The following is a 23766-nucleotide window of genomic DNA, read 5'->3' on the forward strand; positions in this document are numbered from 1 at the left end:
CTTTGCTGATTCTCTAATTGGAATAAAAGCCTAGAAACAAGAAAGTGGTCTTTATAACATAGTGTAAATAAACACTAGCAATCAACACAAATAAAATCTTAGATAGCAAGATTCAGATCTTCATCTTAAGACTACACTATTATTGCATCTGTGCTTCCAGAGCTGTACTGCCCCATACCATAACCATCAGCCTCACGTGGTTGTTGAGTACTTGAATGTGACTAGTTCAAATAAAGATGTGCTATGAGTATAAAAATCATACTGGAATTTTCTAAAATGTGGATAAAAGAATATAAAATATGCAATGAATATTTTTTTATATCATGTAGGTATTGAAATAATATTTTTGGTATATTGGGTTATTTCAAATATATTATTAAAACAAATGCTACCTGTTCCTTCGGATTTTTTGTATTTTTAAAATATGACTAACAGAAATGTTAAAAGTGCCTATGCAGCTGACATTTGTGGTTTGCACTATTTTTTTTTTTTCTTTTTGTGGGACCCTCGCTGGTGGCCAAGGATCAAACTGGCGCTCACAGAGGCTGCAGGCAGCCTCCCAACCCAGCGCTCAACCGCTGTGCCACCAGGGGAGGCCTGGTTTGCTCTATGTTTTTATGGGATTGTACTTCCCTAGATGCTAAAGGAATGTAATAGTCAAACTATACTTGAGTTCCATCTGTATATATATTTTTCTCAGTTGTAATAGTTCATTTCTCATTAGTTTATAGTGTATAATGTGGGTTCAATACTTCTCAATGTATATTTTTGTTTTCTTCACACCTCTTTACTATTAAATAGTCTTCCTTTCCTGAGAACACTTTTCCCACTCTGCCTACTTGGCAAATTCTTGTTACCCTTTAATAGCCAGCAGAAGCATTTTCTCACACTCATACACAAAGTAGAAATAAACACTCTGTCCTCTGAGCTATAATAGTATCTTGTCCAATATCCACTGATGTCTGCTGTTGCTCAGCCCAGGGATAGGTGGTAGTAATATCCAAGTGTGAAGGAAGGAGATATGGGATATGGACCCCATGTTTGCAGTACTTGCATTTAGAGGTGGATATAGACAAGTAAACACTCAGTCATAAATGGAGGGGGGGATATCTGTAACAGGAGAGATCCAGAAAGTACATCAGGCATAATTTTCCTTACTATATCTTTGTGCTGAATAAATATTTTGAAGCTGAGCTATAAGTATCTTATTCCCTAGGAACCCTGGGTTTATAAAAATAGTTTTGTGTTTAGGTACATAAACTGACAGGCATCTTCTCCACATCACAATTGGTGAAAACAAAAGTTGTCTTCAAAATACAAATTATCAAATAGGCAGTCTTATATTACATGTATTTCTAGTATCCTTGCAATGACTCTTTTAGCAGGAAATTTAAGTATTGGTTTTTTAAAAACAAAGAACAACAACAGAAAAGCCCTGAGACAATTATCATGATTAAGTAAAAATGAACTCCACAAAAGGTGTGCAATTTACTTAACACTAATATACTATCAAAAAGAATTCAGGATTTTAATGACTGGATTTCTGTGCGATTGAATAGAGGTCAGCAACTTTGTGAATTCATCTTAGCATATGGCAGTGGAGATTTTAATACTCTTTTTTTAAAAAGATTTATTTATTTATTTATACAAGCACTGGGTATAGTCAGAAGTGTGGAGGGTGAGAGAATTCACCAGAGCCAGAGCAGGGAGCAGAGCAGGCAGAAGGACCGAAGTACACTGCTGAGGGGAGCAGTGGGCGGCAGGAGAGGTCTGCGCTCCATGTGGGATCCTCCTCTGGTGGCCTGGGAGCAGTCGGGGATCAAACCAGTGATGCATAGGCTGCGGGCAGCTTCGCAACCCAGCACTCAACCCCTGCGCCACCGGGGAGGCCCAATTTTTATACTATTATTGAAGAGTGGGACCAATATTTGGCTAGTTAGATTGTGTAACTTCACTTAGTAGGAGGTTATTTATCTGCAAATCTCAGTGATCCCAAACCCAGTTAAGATACACACACACACACACACACACACACTATTCAAACCAATATTTGAGCAGCCTAAATATCTGTCTCAAAGTCTATGTTCTAAGGTTCCTGTGCCTTATTCTTTGGTGAGCACATCAATCCCTTACAAGGGGCCAATTTAGTTTTACTCTAGAAATTGTGAATTGTGACAAGTGAGGTTATTTGGATTCCCAGTCTATACCAGAGTAAGACCTGGCAATCAGTGGAGGAGGAGAATATTAGAAGCAGGCACACCAGCCACAGAAAGGACAATGAATTATATTGTCAGCAGAGGGGACAGAAAAACTACAAAAGGCAGAGATAATCACTAAGTCATAGTATCCTGGAATCCTTCAGAGTAGCAATTGATAGTTTATATACCTCTTGGGAGCATCCCTAACACTTAGAAAGAAGCCTAATGCTGAATAGTAACTCAGTGTGTTTGTTTAATCCACTACTACCTGCTATTCTAATTGCTTTCCATAAAATTATGAGTTTTCAAGAAAAAGCCAAATGAAGCCCAAGAAGCTGCTTAAGAAAACAGAAACATGTATAACGCATTTTAGAAAAATCTTTGTAGAACTATTTATTGAGAAAGTTTGATTCCTTAAAGGGTCAAGCTCAAATCATTCTGATCATCACTTAATTGGAACAGCTTGTTTTATATCAATCCCAGACAAAGATGCAGGATAGAACAGCAGACTTTACTAAGTTGCCTTGAGCAATTGCAAACGGTGGTATATGCAAATAAAAAGCTATCATGAGATTTAAACTATAGGAGATGACAACAGATTGCATAGTTGAATCACCAGGGTGATGTAAATTAATTGTTCTAAAATATACCATCGCAATTACGCAAAAGATTCCCACTGTGTGCCCAACACTGTGCTAGGTGCTGGACATACTGGGCATTAATTTGAAAATCTGCTCTCACTTTTAAATGTGTCGGTATTCCAAAATTCTCATTCATCTTTTTAAAGGCTAAGTGAAATTCTAAATGCACAATACAGTTATTACATAACAGATATACATACTGTTTTATGATAGGGAAAGCTTTTGAAATTGCACTAGCAAGTCTATATTAAAATGCTATGGAATCCTCAGCATGAATAGGATATGAAAACTCACATAGAAGAATATACATAGAATAGACTATGAAAACCTACACATAAGAATGGAGTGCCCCATTCACTCACTTGTTTTATGCAGTAAGTGTTTTAACACAGGCATGTCATTTCTGAGTTTAGGGTGAGGTTAAGCTCTACTTTAGTATTTTTGTATCAAGCAAAAACAATTTCAGCAACGGCTCTCATTTCCCCTGGTAATTTTTTTCATGGTGAGTTACTAAATGCTAGATGCTAGAGTCAAAAAGAAACCTGACATCTGGGGAGGTGTTGTGGGGGTGTTAATAGTTCCAGTGAGCTGTTTGGAGAGCTCTGAGGATACGATTTTAAAACAGCAAATACACGGAGAAGGGGGGAAATTATGGTTTCCTAGGACTCTCTCCTCCCTCCACTTTCTTCACCAATCCATATCCCCCCCAGTTTAGAGGCGGGTTCAGCGAGATCAGGCTGCAGGAAACCAAGAGGCTCCACGGTGCGGCCGCCCGGGCCTCGTGATGTAATTGTTATTTCTTATTCGGGGACTGAGCCCAGGAGAGCTGCCGAAGAAGTGGCAACCCTGCTCCTTTTGCCTGATCGGATGGGGTCAAACGCTTCCCGGGGATGATGTCGATTCGCGGACAGACTCCGCCGGGGACTTCGCAGTGACCAGGCAGCTGGAGACACACGCTGCTCGAGTCCTCCGTGCGTCGAAGGAGCCGACCAGGGCGCTCCTCAGGTCTCCTTCCCAGTTCTGCTCTCGGAGTCAGTCCACATCCATTCCTGGGCGCCTGCGGGGTGCTGGGCGTAGGAGCAAAGTGGCCTGGAGTTAGTGCCCGTGCCCCCCAAGACTAAAGCAGGACACCCCGCTTGCCAGGTGGTGCAAGTTGGGGGCAGGTGAGAGGGCGCCCGGGGGCGCGTGTGGCGGGGTGGAAGCGCAGGAGGGAGACGCCTCAGGCGCCAGCACCCGGGGGGCCCGGGGGGCGCCTCGGCGGTGCCCCCCACGCGAGCCCTTTGGCCTGTGTCCCCAGCCCCGTCGCCCGGGCTCCGGCGAGGAGCTGTCCAGGCGCCCGGGGCGGCCGGGGGCGGCTGGACAGAGCCGGGAGCCGAGGGGGCCGGCGCGGGAGCGCGGGGCGCCAGGCTCTCCCGCGGACGCGGCGCTCCGGCCGGGCCGGCGGGGTCGGGGGCGAACCCCCAAACGGAGGGCGCCCCCGGCTCCCGCGGGCTGCCGGGACCCGAGCGGCTTCCTGCGGCCGCGGTGACAATGGGCGGGAGGGGAAAAAAGGGTTAAGAAACTTGGCTGAAGAGCTGAATGGCGTGGAGCGGCGAGGGGAGGGACTGGGCCGCGGCGGACTCGGCGGCGGAGGGAGGAGCGCGGCCGCGGGCGGGCGGGCGGCGAGCGAGGCGCTCAAAGTCAGCCGCGCAGACATTGCAGCAGAGCCCCGAACTCGGGAGGCGGCGGCGGCCGAGGCGCAGGCAGGAGGCGGCGGCCGAGGCGGAGGGACGACCCGGCCTCACGCCCGCGCGCGCCCGCGGGGGCCTCGCGTCCGCCGCCGGCCTCAGGGACGGGCCGGCCGCGGCGCCGCGGGCTGACGGGGCGGCGGGGCGCCCGCGCGCAGCGAGCCTGCCGGAGCCGGGCCGGGGCCGCGGGGCCGCGGGTGAGTGGGGGCCGCGGCGGGGGCGCTGAGGCGCGGCCGGAAGCGGCCGGGAGCGCGGCCCGCGGCGGCGCGGGCGCGGGCGGGCAGGGCCGCGGGGGCGTCGGGGCGGCGGGGACCGCGCGGCCGGCGGCGGGGGCGCTCGGCGCGGCCGGAGATCGCCGCCCGGGAAAGCCCGCCGCGCCGGCCGCCGCCGAGTCGCCCCGGGAACTCTGGGGGGCCGGGCGGCCGCGCCGGCAAGTTGTGGAGTTGGCCCCGGGCTCGCCCGCCCGTCCGCGCCGGGCTGGGGCCGAGGGGCGGCCGCCGAGCGTCGCCCGGGCCGGGCCGGGCTCGCGCGCCCCGCTCGGCCGCCGCCTCGGCCCCGCGTCCCGGGCGCCGCTCGCCGCGCCGCTCGGGCTCCTGCTGCCCCGGGCGTCCGGGGCGGCGCCGGGCTCTGCTCCGTGCCATCCGCGCGGAGCTCGTCGGATTCCGGGCCAGGGAAAGTGACTGGGAAAAGGGACGGCGCCCCGGGCTCCCCCCGGACCCGGCCCGTCCCCAGTTGCCCGTCCCCTCCCGGGGGCGCCGCTCCTGGGACCCGAGGCCTCAGCCGTCCCTTCACCCCAGGGCCAGAATCGGGGCTCCCGCTGAGGGGGAGCCCCTGGGAGGTCCCGGGAGGCTTTGGGGGACTTCTCTCGCCTACATCTGTGACCTCCTGTCTGGTGACTTTTGTGGTCTTAGCAAGGGTTTCCCTGGAAATAGTCTCCCCACCCTCCCATCTTTCCCAAGTAGTGTCCAAATTTTATCAGGAGTTGGTGTTCAGGCTGTAGGAACAAAGGAACCAACTGTGTCTTGGAGAAGCGAGGAGGCTGGGAGTGTGTGACACATGTTGATCTCCCAAGCATTACACGAGTTTCTGCCTTCGATCGCGCTCGTCGCTTAATTGGGTCCTGAAGAGAGGAAAAGAAGAGCAGAATAAGTGGTTTAGCGTCTTAGAAATATTTTTCTTAACAGGACATTTCATTTGGGGGAAAAAAATGCGAACGTTCATAGCCACAGAGGACTTTTCCCTTAGTGCAACTAAGCTGGAGTTTGGCTCTAGGAATGTAAATGATTAAATGTGAGGCTTTGCAGAAAAACTGTTTTCAGAGAAAGAGAAACTCTATAGGGATCCAAAGTAAAAATGGTTGTGGGGTTGTATCTTATGAATGCTCTTTATATTAGGGGGCCAGGGGGTGGCTTGTGAGGTAAAGGGCCCTGGTAATTCATTCTTTAAAGTTATGAATTGCATTGAACCTGCTTATTAGTGAATCATAGGTGTAGCAAGTGGGTGGCATCTTCCTGATGTGATTATTCAATGTTTAATCACCAGTTTGCCACTTTTGTTGGAGAGACACTGAAATAAGTGGACTTTTTAAGCAAATGGTACTTCATCTGCCTGGCACCTAAGTGTGGGTTACTGCCTGGAATATGTTGAAATGTTTATCATCTTCCAAGTGAGTTGCTCTGGTGTTGCCTTGTGCTTTGGTAATGCCAATTGGGTTTAACTGGATCAGAGAGTAGTGGCTTCATCACCAATAGTAACTTTTCTGTTTGGAATTAGTTCCTAGAGACAAAGAAGAATCCATCAATGAAACAGCTACTATGAGGAGGCTGTGGGGTTGCTAGTCTACTTCATACACCCTGGTGGGGAAAGTCTTCTTTACATCCTTACTCTGGAAGTCCCTTAGGAGGGTGTGCAAAATATATATTTAAAGAAAAGGACTGCTCATTGTTGATTTTTCCACAGAAGAGTTCTCTGTGGTGCCGTTGAAGTAGTTGAGAACCATATTTAATGTCTATGGTAAGAATTGACTCAAATCTTCTTCTTGCATGCATCTCCAGACTCTGCAGCGCTTGAAGTTTATTTAATGATTTAAACAAAAAAACTACGTTCGCGGTAAAGAAGTGTCTGTAAAGAAGGCTAAAGGCTCTTGTGTCTCTTGCAGTTTTGAGAGCAAACATCATGATAAAAAATAACCTATACCACCACCTAGAGTCTGTTTGTTAGTTTATTGCTCCTGAAGTTTGCTTAAATTGACATGTCTCTTGTGATTCGGATATAGCCAAAAAATTATTAAGACGTGCTGGCTTTCAAAAGACCGTCCAAGAGAATAATTATTTGTGTAATAAATAGCAAGTGCCAATGTATATCTGTGAAATTGAAAATTATGACATATTGAGCGGGCCCTTCTCCAAAGATATTAATTCAAAAGAATTTAAAACAGGGAGTTTTCAGTTTGCACGCCAAGGTAGCTGATTCCTTAAAGATTTGCTGCATTGTCACCAGAGATTCAATAAATCTTAACAAATTAAAAGCTCTTAGGACTTTCTGAGTTCCAGATGAAACAAAAGCAATGATAAAAACATGAGTGTTGTTAGTCCAGAAATTCGGTAAACTCCTAAGAGAGAATGCAGACTGTGGTAGAGTGGTGGTTCAAAGACAGGAGTGAAATAGACATGAAATTGAGTAATCTCTCTGGCCAGTAATTTGCAGATAGTACAGCAATCTGTTAAATGGGAGACCTTAGGAAGGCAGATTGGTTGCTATGTGGCTTATCTTACATTGTCCATAGAAGTAAGGTTCCTTCTTTAAATGGTGTAACCTGAGAGAAAGATGGCCTCCAAGATCTTTAATTAAATACCAGTTGAACAGAGAGAACTAGAGCACTGTATTAATTCTGTCAAACATCACTATTTTAGAACATTGAGGACAACTAAAAATGAATTAACTCATATCTGAAAGCAGAGTTTTATGGGAGGTGACAGATGAGCCAAAATATGTCAATCTAATGGAACAAATAGGGAGAGAAGGAGATAAGTCATCCTTGACTCTCTAGAAAGATGAGAGGGAAGACGGTTATTAATTGTACAGATTCCATTGCAAACTAATACTAGAAGATGATGACACAGAAGTAATTCTAAATCATAGTGACTTAGGGTATATGACATTAACGGAATTAGGTATTTAATTTTAAAACCTTAGGACGGTCGGAAACTTAAAAGCTCATATTAAGTGGTTTTCTGGAAAAGCAGTAACAGTCTTATGTGTCAGGTTAAGAGAGAATTCTACCCAGATTCAGTTCAAATCATCATTTCTTTTCTTCCAAGAAAAAAAAATGTACAGATTCACTTTAAATTGTGATAGGTTTAGTTTTCCTTTTCAAGCTTTTGATTGCCTTATACAGTTAGATTTTCAAAGTCTAGGTTAACAGATAATAGTTTTTCTCTCTACACTACACTCCTGCTCCCGCACCCTCTCTGGCCTCTTCCCTTCCTTTCTCTGTCATCCCCTTTCTGAAATAAGTAGCTCCTGTATCTTTGGATGTTTTCCTCCGTGAAAATTGCCTTTATTTGTAGCCTTTCCCTTCTTGACTAGGTGGGCTGAAGGTTTTAGTTTTACTCTTGTGCTTTCCTATGTGCCCCTTGGTGTGATTGTTACATAATCAAGGTGGGTTTTGTTTGTTTTAATAATAATTTACTGCTACACATACGAAGCAGGACAAAAAAGCATTTGCTATTCTCACAGAGCCCTTTGTACCATGTCTTTCAACTGGAGAAATATTTTTATGAAAATCAACTTTTGATTACTATTGAAAAGTCAAGGAAATGTAGACTTGGGTGAGGGATATGTGAATTCAGTTCCTCAAGACGTACCTCCTTAAGTGACAGGTTTTTGAGGGTATCGTCTGAGGGGAGTGAGCAAACTTATTCTGTACTATTTAGATAACAATTAGAGAAACATAACACCAGGATGTCATCACAACCTGAGAAGGTAAAAATCAGGAGTGTCAAATGATGAAGAGGCCAATGGAATGGAATTTAGGATTATGTCCTGAGGTTGGAATGAACAAAAAGTAAACGGGGGAGAGAGATCTTGTTTTCTGTATCCTGTTTGCATCTGATGCTAAAGCAAGAACATGGATGGCTGATGGTAATGGATTCCCTTTTATGAGGGCAGCAATATTATATAAATAGTGGTTGTTGGGGGAGGGCAAGGGAAGCCCCCCATTTGTGCATGTACACACCTTGTGTTTGAATGTCTCTTTAATGGGAGTCAACATTGGGAATAGAACCAGGAAGTTACACTTTGGAAGGACATGAATTAATATTAAGACTATTCTTTATTCTTGTGAGATCTCATGCTTTCCAAGGGGCTCATTGAACATGGAAACAGCTGAGGTTTGGGTGTTGAACTGGAGAACTCTTTCATAGATTTCTTAGCAACTTGATGGGAATAGCTACAGAAAGAATGTTTTGTTTAAACCCCTTAATGTACACTTCGAGGGTAGGGGAATAGTGGGACTAAAGAGACCTCTGAAGTCTCATAGGTATTTATTTGCAACCTGTATTTTTGATGCCCATCTGTTATTTTTTGTTCTTTGAAATTTAGTGTTCAGTTTGATAGATGTTGAATATTTTGATTTCTCAGAGTTAGAGTTCATTTAGAACAGAACTTGCCTTTAGTTTTGCTACAGTTATTAAGGGTGGCTTCAATTTTTCATAAATACAAGTGCTGAGATAAATAGGACATAATGATTGTTGTCACTGTAATAGTATATACTCCATATTCTGAACCTTGAAATTCAAATTTATCTTTACACTATTCTGCAGATACTACAAATAATGCATTACAAAACCTGTGGTATTTTAGGTTATCAGTATACTTGAAACAATAAATTCATAAAATATTGAGAAGAAAAGAATCAGAAAAAATAAATGTGGTAACATTTTACCATTGTGTTAGGATTTTATTTAAATTAATACCTTGAATCATGCTAGAAGAACATTTAGCCTATTACTAAGAATAATATAATGAGAAGCAGCGAAGAATTTAGAAGACTGACAACTCAAAAATACAGAAAAAGTCATTCTTTGAAGTTACGGATAAAAAGAGCCACGATATTTACTTAGTAGTGTTAAGATCGTTTTTTAAAGGTGATACCAGATTTTAAAATAGATTGTTCTTGAAGGTGATGTTATGGATAATTATCTGTTGAAGAAGTTTTAATTCATCTGATTGGTTTTTTAGTTAAAAATCAAGAACTCCAGAATAGCTGAAACTTTGGCAGGGAAGGTGCTTGTGATATCATCCATCTATCCCCCGTGCTCCCTTCCGTCCCAATGTCTTCCTCCCTTCTTCTTCCATCTCTTTTCATTCTGTCTTTTCTTTTGTTTATCTAGGGCCAGGGTTAAAAAAAAAAAAAAAAAAGTTAAGAAACTTGGAAATAGAATTTTTTTTTTTTACAACAGGGTTAATAGTTGTATTTGAAATTCAAAGCTAACATGGTTCACTCTACTCAGAAAGTTTTTTTTAACTCTGTATACCTCGGGGAATAAAAGTTCTAAATTAAAACCCGTCTTGCCTCTTTAACTTTGTGTCACTTATCAAAAATATTTTTAAGGATGGACGGAAGAGACCCTTATTTGCCTTAAATTCCAGGTCACTGTGTGACTAAGCCTAGAGTTTCAAGAAATATTAAACTGGAAGCCTGCTGGGAATTTGAGTCATCAGCTTAAGATACCACTGGGACCAAGACACTGATTGACCTGATGTTGGTGTTTATTTGGAGCTTTGGTTGAAAGGAGTCGCTCACCCTGAGACTCCTCATTAAGAAAGTCATTTTTCAGTCACCTGTTAAATTATAGGACTACTCCTCATTTTCAAACCTATAATTTGCTAATGGGTTGAGGACATTTTAGGAACTAAGGAGTTTGGGAACTTGTGTTGTTAGTCTGCTTGATTATTTTTACATTCTTAACTGGCTTTGCAAGGGTGCGAAAAGTCAGGTGCTTAGTTTTAGGTATTTAAGAGAAAAGCTTAAGTCACACAGAGACTAAGCTAAGTTCTCCTTGCAGTTGTTTGCTTTTAATTGTTGAGTTTGCCTATACTGTCCATGACATGTGGACATGTTAGGTGAGTTACTGCATTTAAAAAGTCAGATGATAGTTTATCATTGCAAGAATAAAATAGGAAATTATGTTGATATAAAGTCCTAAAATGTGAACATTATAATTGTTGTGGTGATTTAATGACGTAATGCAAATAAGATAGCTTAATATATATATATACATGTGTGTATATATATATAGACACAATCAAAGTTTGTGAATTTGAAGTTCATGCTGAAAAGGGATTTCTCCTGAGGAATTTATCTAGAAATTGAAAGATAGGGAATGTTTAAGGTATTGTAACTGGTTTTTGAAAACCCCTCTTTTAAAGATGTATTTGATTTCTATTTATGAGTTTATAGAAATTTATAATGGAATGGTAGGCTTATGCACAGGAAAATAAACAAATTAAGGGAAACAAGACAGAAGAAGTTGATGAGCATCACGAAAAATTATTTGAAAACGTTGAAGCATTCCCAAATGGGATATGAGAAATAGCCTCAAAATGAATTAATCACAGTTGCAGTTTTTTCCCCTAAAGGGAGTATTTACACAATGGGTCATGTAGACACAGGTTTGGTTTTTGAAAAACTTATTTTAAAGTATCTCTGTTTTGTTATTCCCCACATACTTTTCTTGCTTAGGTTCTGCTACTAAATCAATGTAGGATACAGATAAAAAGAAAGTTCTTTTATCTCCCTGGCAGCATCTGTAGAAACTCTAAAACAAGGGGGCTAGATTTGATTTCTAAATTCTGAAATTCTGGCGCTATGCATCAGTAAGTGCCGTTGTTGACAAATTTAACAAGAAACCTAGTCTGAGAGATAGCTGAGTAACTTGCCTGAGGTTACACAGCTAATTTCATTGATCATAATTTGCTTTTCTATGAGAATATGCTATTTTTTAAGAGAAACCAGTCTCCGTAGGGTTTTTAGAAATTCATTAAAAAATCTTGTTCCCAACACGATGACCACAGAAATTATATGGCCCCATTTGGGTTCTCAAAGATCAGGCCCCCTCAGAAGGCACACTGTTTCCAGTTGATGATTCTGCAGCAAGTGATGTTAGTTCTCAGAGAGCACTGATGTTCTGGCTCCTGTGCTCACCGGAGGGTAATAGAGTCACAAAAGGCAGCAGTACAGGCTCTTTGCCCTCAAATGCTAGCCAGCCTTTGTGAAATGTACCACAGAATTGCCGCAGCAATGTTCTTTGAGGCAGAGAAAGCAACTGTGTTTCTTGATATAATTCATTAAAATAGCTTGTCATGGTCGTAATCCCGGTATTCCCAAGGCTAATTATGTTTGTCCACTTCAAGGAGCTATTGTAGTGAATTCAGAGCCATAGCTCTTCCTGGTTGAAAAGTTAAAACTTTTGACCATTACGGTTCTTAACATGATTTTTTTCTTATTGCCCTACCTCATCCCCCAGTAATTTCATTTTAAGAACTACGCAATGCTAATAAACTAATCTCTATAATACAAGGAGGAAATTGATGGCACATCTGTGAATTTAATGGAAGAAAATACAAGTAAAGAGATGAACACTGTTTGGTAGTCTACAGTTTGGGAGTCTACCACATTTTGGCAGTAGACTGTCATCAAGAAAGAGGTTTTTGAGTTAGGGAAGTTTGTGGCACATAGTGTATTTATAAGTACACATCAAGCATGTGCTTTTATTGTTGAGGCCATGAGGAAATGGAGTTATAAACCTTTCCTCCTCTTTTTACTTGCTTCATTTAAAATTTATGGAATTTTGAATTCAAAAGAATCAAGTTGAATCATTCCCTCTACACTAAAAGGTATACAGTCAAATTGAAATCATATTGGAGACACAAGGATGAGTAATAAGGCTCATATAAATAATGTTTTCTGGTATGCTTTTGGTTTTGAATTGCCAACTAAATGTTGGATAAACAAAAAAGCTTGTATAAAAGCTGCAAAGGGAATGTTTTACTATGATCTTTTATTAAGAGACTAGATTGTACTTGACCAAATAAGAGAGAAACTATGTAAGTTAGAAGAATCTTTGTGGAGTTCAGATATGTATGTATATTATTTCCATAACCTGTCTATGCTTTAAGAAAAAAAATGAAATAGATTTAATTTACATGAGACCAAGGATTGAAAATAGAAGTTTTTAATTTACTGTCTGTGAGACAAAGCGCAATATAAAAATGCTACCCTTCACCTACCTTGGTAATCCTTGATTGACCTGAATCAAAGTCATGCTTTCTGTTTTGTTTTTTAATCTTTGAATTTTTTTTCCTGTGGAGCTTCCACAAGTTGAAGTAAATTCATGGAGTCTTTAGATTTTCAGGCTGGGAGAGACTTGGTTAAAAGCTATGGATGCTCTGGATAAAATGCACTTGTCTTAGAGGTACCTTCTCCTACTTCCGCATTTTCAAACAATCATTTTGCTTAATGGAAAAACACAAGGCTTGTTGAATTCCCAAAACATTATCTGCATTTACAGAGCGGGAAATTGAGCCCTTAAGAATCTAAATAAATTCTTAAAACTTATACAGCTGGGCATGAGTAGGCTCAAAATGAGAGACCAAGTCTTAATTTATCTCATACGTTCTTGTTTGGTTGGTTGCATTCTAAGGAAGGGAAGCTTGTGTTAAGGAGTAGTTAATCATCTTTGGTGAAGGATTGGCGGAGGAGTACAAGCTGACTCCAAGAAAGGATCTGTGACAACAAGAACTGGGTCTTGAGAAGTGAAGTAAGAAAGGGCCAACTACGTTGCCTGTTTTTATAGCCTGTTTCCTTCTCATGCCATTGAAATATGGGCTTTAGAATAGCTGTATGATTTATTTGGTATCCTAGTACTTGGAATGTACTTTCTAGGCTGAGAATTTAAAAGAAGTTTTACAGTACAGGTGTGTATCTTTTTTATGGAGTGGCTTTGTTTCTATAAGTTATATACATTTTGAGTTATCTTTGAAAATCAGTAGGGGGACTTCTATTTGTATAAGAGTTAATACCCTTAGTTACTAGTGTAATCAGAATACTCAAACCAGCTCTACCTATTCCTTTGGAGTTAATGTTCTAAAACCATCAGTGAAGGTGGTTGGATCTATTGGTTCAATTTGGAACATAATGTAAAGGTCATGGACTTCATTCTAGTATTCTCTTGTGAAAGGGTAACAAGATGAGAGAACATTGGTTAACAAGTGCTGATCATATACCCTGAAATAAGTGCACCTGGGTCTACCCTCCTGGAAAAAGAGCAAGGGAGAAGAAAACTAATGGTATCTGTTTATGTGGACCATAGACTGACCACATACCTGACCTTGATGAAGCAAATTGGAAAGGATTTGCACACTCATAGCATGGTGGACAAGAATGTGTAGAAGCCCCAAGCCTTCAGACTTTTCTCTCACAACTCTTTGTATTCCTGATTGTGATAGTTACACTTGTTTAATGTCTATCTTCCTCAGTAGACAGCTCCATGAACGGAAGCCTATGCATCAGTGTGTTATCAGTAGTGTAAGTACCTAGCACATAGAAGGCTGTTATAAAACTTTGTTGAGGGCCTCCCCTGTGGTACAGCGGTTGAGCACTGGGCTGCGAAGCTGCCTGCAGCCTCTGCAACACCAGTTCGATCCCCAGCTGCTGGGAGAGGGTCCCAGATGGCGTGCAGACCTCCCCTGCTGCCCGCTGCTCCCCTCAGCAGTGTACTTCAGTCCTTCTGCCTGTTCTGCTCCCTGGTCTGGCTCTGGTGAATTCTCTCACCCTCCCGTGCTTCTGACTGTACCCAGTGCTTGTATAAATAAATTTAAAAAAAAAAATCTTAAAAAAATAAAAATAAAAAAATAAAACTTTGTTGAATTCAACTGTAATAGTTCCAGCTGTTTGAAAAATCTGGCTTTTGGGGTCAGGGATGGAGCCTTTATGTATTTAAATTTAACAATTGCTAATTATTATGTATAACTTACATAATACCTGCTGGTCTACATTTTTTTTTTGTTAGAACTTATGAAAGGAATATTTCTTAAAATTTACCATCTTTTCAGGCATATTAATTATGAAGGAAAAAGGAAAACTGTTGGTGACAATATACTTAGCACTAGAAGTTGTTTTGCAGTGCTAAGTTTCTTAAACATATACAAAAAAATATGCAAATTATGATATATTAGAAGACATGTTCAGTAAAATCTTTGGGAGCAGCATTTAATTTTTTTTTCTTTTTTTAGGAAATGAAACAAATTATTTCTGTAGCCTTATAGGCAGCTTCTTTAGATTCCATAGTCACAAGAATCCACCAGTTTCACACATTTAATAGCATTGGGTTAAACTCGTTGAAGAGGCAGAAGTATTTCAAATTCTCTTGTCAAGGTTAATTTTGGCATTCGATGATTTTTAAAGTTAGAGCATATCAAGAATGATTTGATGATCCAAAACTTAGTAAGTTATAGGAGAAGTATTTTATGAAGCACTTTTATTACATGTTAAAAAATAGCATTTGCTCTTCATGAGAGGTGAATTTTCTAAGTTGTTGAACAATATCATGCTCAACTAAATTAATGTTAAGACAGTAATAAAAGTATTTAAAACGGAGCTCAGGAATTTCTATACTACCACTTTTCAATTACTAAAGAAAATGCATAGATTATCTAGGTTATATATTTATGGCAGTGAGATTTAACAAATTATCTTAAAATAGCTTTAACCTAGTTTTTTGCTTTGTGGAAACAATTTTTTTTCCCTACTAAACTTTATGCATGCTTGGGTTTCTTTTGTAAACAAGAAAAACATCTCTAATGGCTCATATATTTCTCTATGTATTAACATGTTTATAAATCAAAGCAAAAGATGGTATGTAAGGTAATGGACTCATTGCCCCAATTGCCCTAAGTAAGGAGGTAGAAAAATTAGCATGTTTACTACTTTTATGGTATAATCTACTCTGTACTTTCATCACGACTTATCCTAAGTATCTGAACTGCCTTTTCCTTTCATTGTTCCTTAGTGTCATTCAATATATTCTACATAATGTGAATTTCCCATTATTGTATTCCTTAGCAGAGATATAAACATTTCTATCTCATGAACTGACTCTTGTAACTGAGGTGTGAAGTCTCATTTAAAATGACATTATTTGGGCCTCCCTGGTAGTGCATGGGGTTAAGTCTCAGCACTATCAAGCTATCACCAACCACTGCAGCATGAGTGGGGACCCACATGGCGCAGCAGTCTCCTGTCTCACCTGCTGCTCCCCTCAGAAGTGTATTTCAGTACATCCACCTGTTCTGCTCCTTATATCTGTCTCTGATAAATCCTCTCACCCCCTGCACCTCTGGCCTACACTCCAGTTCTTGTGTGCATAAATAAATAAATATTAACTGTACCAATTAAAATGGTAGCTACTGGCCACATATGGGAACTCGGCCATATGTGTGTAAAACATGCCATGGATTTCAAAGATTTAGTATGGAGAAACTATTAAGTATCTCATTGATAGTTTTCATATTGAAACTGAAATTACAATATTTTATATTTACTAAATTAAATAAAAACATTTTTTAATTAAAAAAACATTTTTTGAGATAAAAAGGGGAGTGGGCCTCTGAATCATTAGTTTACTGGTAGTTGTGCTTGCTGCAAGTGTGTGTTTTAGCTTTGACTACCCATCCATTCATGTGTTTTGCATTTTAAACATCCATTTGTATGCTTCTCTGTTAATTCCAAGAGGTGATTTCTTTTGAAGGTATCACTGACAACATGAACATATTCTCCTTGAGTTTAAACTCTTCTACCATATTCTCTTTTTACTCCTAATAAAGTAGTAAATTCTGTCATTGGATTTATTCATCATTTAGCAAAACTCTAAATGATCTTTCTTTTGAAAATTATGTATTCCATTTATTGGCATGTTGTGTTAACCTATAAGATTCCAGGTTGAAAAAAGGCAAAACTGACGATATTAGTTAATATAAAGACTGTTATAAATAGGTCTTTGGGTAGTGAACAGAAAGGATAAAATTGAAATGTGATTTTAAATCTTTTGACAACTTTAAATTGCATTTTCTTATGAATCATAGATAAAAATCCAGATTTTGTTATATATTATTCATCTTTAGGTTGTTTCACGTGACTTGAAAGTAGTGAAAAAAAATTTCCAGTTGTATGAAATAAATAAACAGAAGACTAATGGCACACATTACTATATCCTATCACTAAAATGCCCCTATACTGGGCCTCCCATGGTGGCGCAGGCAGTTAAGCACCGCTCTGTGAAACTGTCCGAAGCCTGCAGTGCTGGTTCGATCCAGGCTGGCGGCGAGGGTCCCACATGGCGGGCACACCTCTCCCGTCTCCCCGCTGCTCCCCTCAGCAGTGTATTTCGTCGGTCTGCCTGTTCTGTTCCCCTCTCTGGCTCTGGTGAGTCCTCTCACCCTCCCGAGCAACTGGCCTGTACCCCAGTTCTTGTATAAAATCAATACATCTTTCTAAAAAAATAAAAAATTAAAAAAAAAATAAAATGCCCCTATACCGAAAACATATTAGTTTGGATGACATTTGATTTTATTCTTCAGTGAATTGTAAAGTGTTTTTATTTTTATTTTTTGAGATTCTGGCAATTGTGAACATATGTGTGTGTATATATCTGTGGATTTATAAAAAAGAGATACTTCAAAAGATATCCAGCCATGGATTTGTCCTTTAGGGACAAGTAGCAAGCTGTAATTGTTTTCAGTGGCTTAAGTCATTTACTGTATTCAATATTTAAATGAAGCATCAGGGAAGAAAAAATTTGTACATATTGGTACATATTGCCTTGTGAGTGTTGTGGAATTTAGGAGGTCTCAATGACCATTATTACTTTTAAGAATAAAAAAATGAAGCAGAGAAGGGCTAGAAAGTTTTGATATTGGGAGGAAGGAAAAATTACTTCTAAACTCTGTTGACACGTCCATTTATTTTGCTTTAGGCCTTTGCTTTGTGTAGTGTATTCCAGAGAGTGGTGAAAGGTAATAATTTGTGGTGAAAATATTAGTATCCTTAACACACTGCCTGATGGTTTAACTATTAATCAGAGACACCACGGACAATAAAGGATTTGAGCCAGAGATTAGATAGGTTTCAGTGTGGCTCTGCTGAAGCTATTGGGTGAGTCATGTAATGTTTTCTGGCCTCAGTTTCCTTTCTAAAACAAGGATGGTGAACTGGAACTGTAATTTGATTCTTCTTGAGTCTGTAAGAATCAGTATCACTTCAAAAGTGAGGTTTTACTGCCACATGCATTGAGTACAGGGTGCAGAGAGCTAAGGGCTAGGAGGATGTCCCTTATGATTTTTTGAGGTTGGCATTTAATATTTTACAGCAAAGTTTTTAGTTTAACATAATTGAACTTGTACTAGATAGGGTTAATAGGCTAGAACAAAGGGTCAAAGCATAAGGCATTAGGCTTAATTAAGGGAGAGCAGGAGTGGCAGGAGTGTGTGACAGTTAAATGGGTTTCCCACAGACTAATGTCGGTTACAGTGCAACCATGCCTCAACTTAAGTGGGTTATTTTGTGCAAAGGGCAGCAGTGATTAGCAGTTTGACATGCCAGACACTTCTGGCCAATCCCATCTGTTTTAGAGGTTAAAAAAGCACACCTTTATGAGCTGATGGATTGATTTGTGTGCCCGTCTGGTAAAGATTAGAAGTCCAAGGCCAATGCAGTAAATGTCAGTTATAGAATATCGTACTTTCTTAGTTGGCTCATTGTTTTAACCGTCAACTGTTTTATAATGGGGGATAACTGCTCTTTATGGAGTTGAAATGCAAATGGGTGGGGGAACAGGTGAGATACAAAAATATTTCCTAGATGGAGTTGTGAATGAGCATAGCCTGTAGCAGGTGTTTCAAATGGGGGTATGATGTGCTGTAGGTAATTTTGTCTCAGGGAGTGTTTTTGGCCTGTTCCTTACAGCTGGGGTCACATTGTTCTTTTTCAAGTGTTATTTGAGTAACTCTATCAATCCTAGGATTTACTCTTAGATATGAATGAATTGCTAAGTTTCTTTATTTAGGCCACTCATTTTCAGAGCAAAGTATAGTTTATCTCCATTTGAATAAGTGTTGTATTTTGTTCACTGACCTCCTGGGGAAGAATAACAGGAAAAGAAAAGAGGAAATGAAGAGAGGTGTGTACGTGCAGGTGTGTGTGTGTGCAGGTGTGCACACACACTTGCTTTGTGGGCAGCATTTACCTTGCTCACCTGAGATTGACGCATATTGTTAAGATGAAGTGTGTCTGAACCTAGACCTCAGACTTATTTCTTTCTTCAGCTTTGAGAGCTGTAAGACTGATGCCATTAACATAGTTCATTTTCAGTTCAAGGTTGTATTCCATTGTACACAAAGGCTAGCTTGTGGTTATAAAAATGACATTGACATTAACATATTCTCTATGACCAAGGAAAGGAAAATCCTACTTTCACGTGAATGAAATAGAACTTTAAATATTGTGATTATAATCAGTGAACTTTAGGAAAGTAAATAAAGCTTTCCATCATCTTATGCATGCATGGAGTGTAGCGTTTGAGAAATAACAAAAAGTTATCATCTTTATCAGAAAATTATCATCAGTGTGAGATTTGAGACAAATGAAAATGTAATCAAGGACACTGGAAACAATATTAGGCGATTCTGATTGGTCCCACTGCTTTTATCCCGGTGAGAATATGAACCTTGAATTTCCTGTTACACATTTATACAGATTGTACATATTATGACAGAGCCTGAATTTCTTCTTATAGAACAAAAATTTAAATATCTAAAGAAGATATGATGACTGAAAATTGTAAGTGCATCATTAAAGTAACTAGTATACATTAAATATATGTATGCTTTTTTTTCAAACTGCTTAACTTACATATAGAAGTTGAGGTACTTTATTTCTCATTTAGAAAGGACTAAGTAACATCCTGGTACTGGAATTTACTTAGGAATATAGTACTTAAACAGTTCTTTATGGAGTAGCATCAATTGAAATGATTTGGCTCTAATAACAAATTTAGAGAAAAAAAAGTCTGTGGGTGCCTGGGGATCGATGTGGTATAGTAACATACATCTGAAGAGATGTGGTCCTGTTTTTTGAATCATATGCAGGGTTGTGAACCAATTACCCTAATAAAAATTTATTTAAAACAAGTCTTGCCCCCTTCTGTATAGAGAAGTTAAAACATAAGTTTTATAATAATTTTGCTTCTCTTTCATGTAATCATTTCTAAATTGTAAAAAAGACTTGCTAGAGTAGTATAAAACTGAGTAGTAAATTCATTGTGGGAGATTTCTCCAATTCAGTGGATGGAATCTTTTTAAATGAATCTCCTGGTGAAGTTATATTAAACCTGAAACAATTTTACACATGCAAATTTGATAAATATTTTTAAAACATCCTAGATTCTATTCTTTGTTTTCTTCTCTTTTCTACAATAAGTTAAAATGCCAATAATTTTAACTTATTGTAGAATTTTAAACTAAAGGGGAATATTTTGTAATATTTTAACTTGTTTCTCTGTATTTTGATGCATTCTCAGTTTCTGAAGAATCACCTGTCCCCTGTAATCTAAATTTCTGTCAGTCTAGTCTATTATCTTTCTTTTACTAATGTGTTATTAGTGGTTTGAGACATGTAAGGTCTTCTCCTTTGAGCAAATTACATGAATGTATAATTGTTGAGGTTAGAAAAAATTGAAAGCAGAAACTCTTAAAATAATTAGCATCCTGGGTTTGCAATTCTTGTTCTAAAATTTGTTATAGCATAGTAACTTGAATTTTAGTTGTTAGAAATTTTTATGAGACAATATGAAAAAAGTAATAGCCCTATTTCATATTTTGATTTTAATTGCTTTTAAGGCATAGAATTGCTCTTTACCCCTATTCAGATTAATTTTAATAAGAAAGCCATAATATATTGTGAACTTCTACATTTTTGGTACATATAATATATATATATATATATATATTTATCAATAAAATCCACGTGTGTATGTGGTATTCTGTATTTCATCCTGAGGTGGCTGCACCTGTTGATTGCATTAAGCATGTGGTCTTTCCTTATGAGGGAGAGAGAAAGTGCTACCCCACCATCTAAGTGAATCATTTTTTCCTTGGTAAATTGAGTACATTTTACTTTTTTTGTATTCTGTGACCTTGCAGTCAGTGACTTCAGCCCAGAATAGTTTCAAAGTCATGTAAATGAATGCAATTAAGGTATTGCTTATCATCTTACACTGTTCAGATGAAACCTTACTGGATAGAGAGATTTGTTTGCTTTATGAGGAAGGTTGAAATAAGGTTAGATTTTATTACATAAAATGATTTGGTAATGTTTTTATTTAGCTGCTGAAAAGGTAGTATTCTATTAGGAAATGATAATGCTTTTTTTTTTTTAATCTCTAGGAGGTTTCTTCTACATTTGTTTGTTCTCACTCATAGTTATAATTCTATTGGAAGGCAATGCCTTTGAAATTTGGGAAACATTCTGACTCAATCATGATCCTAGGTATCTTTGACTTACCTAGTGGGTGACTTTCCCTGTTGTTGATGGAGGGTGCCTGTGAGCTGCTGATAAATGTGTCTAGAGGATTTGTGTTAATGTTTAGTTACTCTAGCACTTATTGCAGGAACTCAAACAGCAGGACTAGAGTCCTGGTTCACTTGGGCAGAACGGAGACCTGCTGTACTGTCATGGCACTGAGTATCTGTAGTGTACGAGATAGCAGTGCCATAGATATCAGAAGTCTTGAGGATGATAAACTGAGCGTGTGTAGAGAGTAACTAAAAGTCAAGTATTCTTCATTGCAGTTGATTTACATCCCTACACCCTTTCCTTTTATGGTATTATTTTTACCTCAGTGTGGTATATTAATAGATAAATGGTCTAAGATTCATTGATTCATTGAGCAGGCATTGACCGAGGATCAGCTTTGTGCCTTGCACCGTACTAAGTGTTGAGGGAGTCAACAGTAAATGAATGTCTCTGAATTACAGGGAGAATTACAATATGTAAGATACAGAGAAAATGATCAAGAGGCATAGTGTTGAAGAGCCTGCTTCACTAGGATATTGAGGAAGTATCAATCAAAGAAATTTGATACCTTTATACAGTTTTTGAAGGTGACTAATGGGATGGGCACTGGTAAAATGAAGTGGTAATAAAAAAACTGTTACTTAATTTGGGGAGTTTAAATTTCAGATTTATGGATTCATTTTTGGACTAAGTTATAAATCCTTGAGAACTGATCATAGGCTATGGAATAGGAATTGAGAATTCTGGAAATGTAAAGCAGATATAATGTAATGACTGATTTAAATGAAATTCTGCTATAGTGGAATCAGAGAGCTTGCTTCCTACTTCTTCATCACTAACTTGCTTTAATCTCAGCCATCACAGTAGTAAAGAATAGACTGTCTCTCTTGTTGCCAAAAACTTTGTTACTGAAAGTGTAAACTTTCCCATATGTTGATGTCATTCTATATCTAGGCTGACTCTCATTCTGAGTTTAACATATTTTGTTCTTAATAATCTAGGAAAAATATATAAGGTGTTTCATCCTCTGTTGACTATCAAATAATTCTAATACTTTTTCTCAGAATCCTTCATGAGAATTCCTCTTCATCATTAAGGATACTTGCTCACATCCTTGAGAAGAGGAGATGATCTTTATATAGTACAGAGCAGATATGTAGTATATTTTGGCAAATGTTTTTATAATGCGGATTTTTCACTGGCTGTGGTTAACAGCTGTGCCCAAGGAAAGCATGTGTGATTAGGAATATTTTATTTGCAATATATATTTTCTGTTGTTTTATTGAGATGTTTTATTTTAGTTTCTACTTAAGATTCTGTTGTAGATCATGCTGTCAGTTCTTTGAGGTAAGATGCACTTGGAGTAATTCTTATTTCTTTTAATTTTCAGGGAGTGTTTGGATTGTGAGCAATTTCAGAACTCTGTTTTCAAGGCTCATTATTTTAACAGTTCGGAGAAACACATCCAGAAGGTATTGTGTTTTGTCTCATTGCTCCGTTTTCAAAAACATAGTCAAACCTTTCAATTTATAAGAAAAAATGAACATGCAATATTTTGTTATTTATTTTTCTTTAAGTTTTGATATTGATAAGATGGTAGTTTGACACTTGTAGCAGAGAAGAGGGATGTATTTCAGTGTTTGTAAATTCTGAATGTTTTATAAATGAGATCTCTAGTTTAGATGGAACCACTTTTTTCTATTTTAAAGTGTTTACATTTTGCCTTTTTGGTTTAGAACTATTTTAAAGAATGTTTTGATTCAAAAAGATGTAAAAAGTTCTAGTTTATTTAAGATAATGTGAAATACACTTTAAATAATCAAGCAGTCTTAAAATCCTTCCTGCCTTCGATAGTGCAACCTTGTAATAGAGGGGCCACTACCAGCTGTTTTGGCATCAGTCTTCATCAGATCTATGGACATATTCAGCCAGGTCACCAGACTGCCACTAAACATCAGTTGTGCTATATTCCTTCTTTGCAGGCCCTCCCTGGTGGTGCAGGGGTTAAGTCTCAGTGCTATCAAGCTTATGGCAGCCTCTGCTGCCTGAGTTTGATCCCCAGCCAGGGAATGGCGCAGCAGACCTCTCCTGCCTTGCCCCCTCCTGCCTCAGTAGATCTGCCTGTTCTGCTCCCCACTCTGTCTCTGGTGAATCCTCTCATCTCCCTATCCCCGCACCTCTGGCCTACACCTCAGTTCTTATATGCATAAATAAATAAAAGAAACTTATATTCCTTCTTTGCATTATCATATATGGTTAGATAGGTGTAGCATAATAATTCATTACTTAGAGATCCTGAGACTCAGGACATGTGATGCATTACTTGGAAGGAAGGATATTAAGATCATAATTTGAGAAATTTATTTGCTCTGTGTTTTTGTCATTGCAACCCCAAAGCCCATGTGTTTGCACCAGCTGATTTGGTCAAAGTCAAAAGTCGAAAGTAAAGACAGTGACCTTCAACCATGTCCAAGATTTTCTTCGTAGAGTTTACTGTTATATGTCCCCTAAGTTTCATCTTTTCATTTTAGAAAACTTGCTAGCTGATTTGCTTGGAATAGAAATAAAGT

General features: G+C 39.3%; 1 protein-coding gene across 5 annotated transcripts in view; it reads left to right on the forward strand.

Annotated features, from left to right (window-relative positions):
• Window positions 1-3590: 3590 nt before the first annotated feature.
• The window catches only part of NRIP1 (nuclear receptor interacting protein 1), an 89230-nt gene continuing 69054 nt past the window's right edge, over window positions 3591-23766 (forward strand). For 2 of the 5 annotated variants that reach the window (XM_054700351.1, XM_037525087.2), the window contains exons 1-2: window positions 4726-4763; window positions 22587-22668. The gene's annotated coding sequence lies outside the window, so the exon portion shown is untranslated. Of the gene's footprint in view, window positions 4003-4725; window positions 4764-5372; window positions 6580-17801; window positions 18461-22586; window positions 22669-23766 lie in introns of those variants that run through there. The other 3 variants (XM_037525086.2, XM_037525089.2, XM_037525088.2) reach the window with 3 other exon arrangements.

This window comes from Talpa occidentalis, unplaced genomic scaffold, assembly GCF_014898055.3.
Source record: "Talpa occidentalis isolate TD23 unplaced genomic scaffold, MPIMG_talOcc4v2.1 talOcc4.4, whole genome shotgun sequence".
Classification (NCBI taxonomy): Eukaryota; Metazoa; Chordata; class Mammalia; order Eulipotyphla; family Talpidae; genus Talpa; species Talpa occidentalis.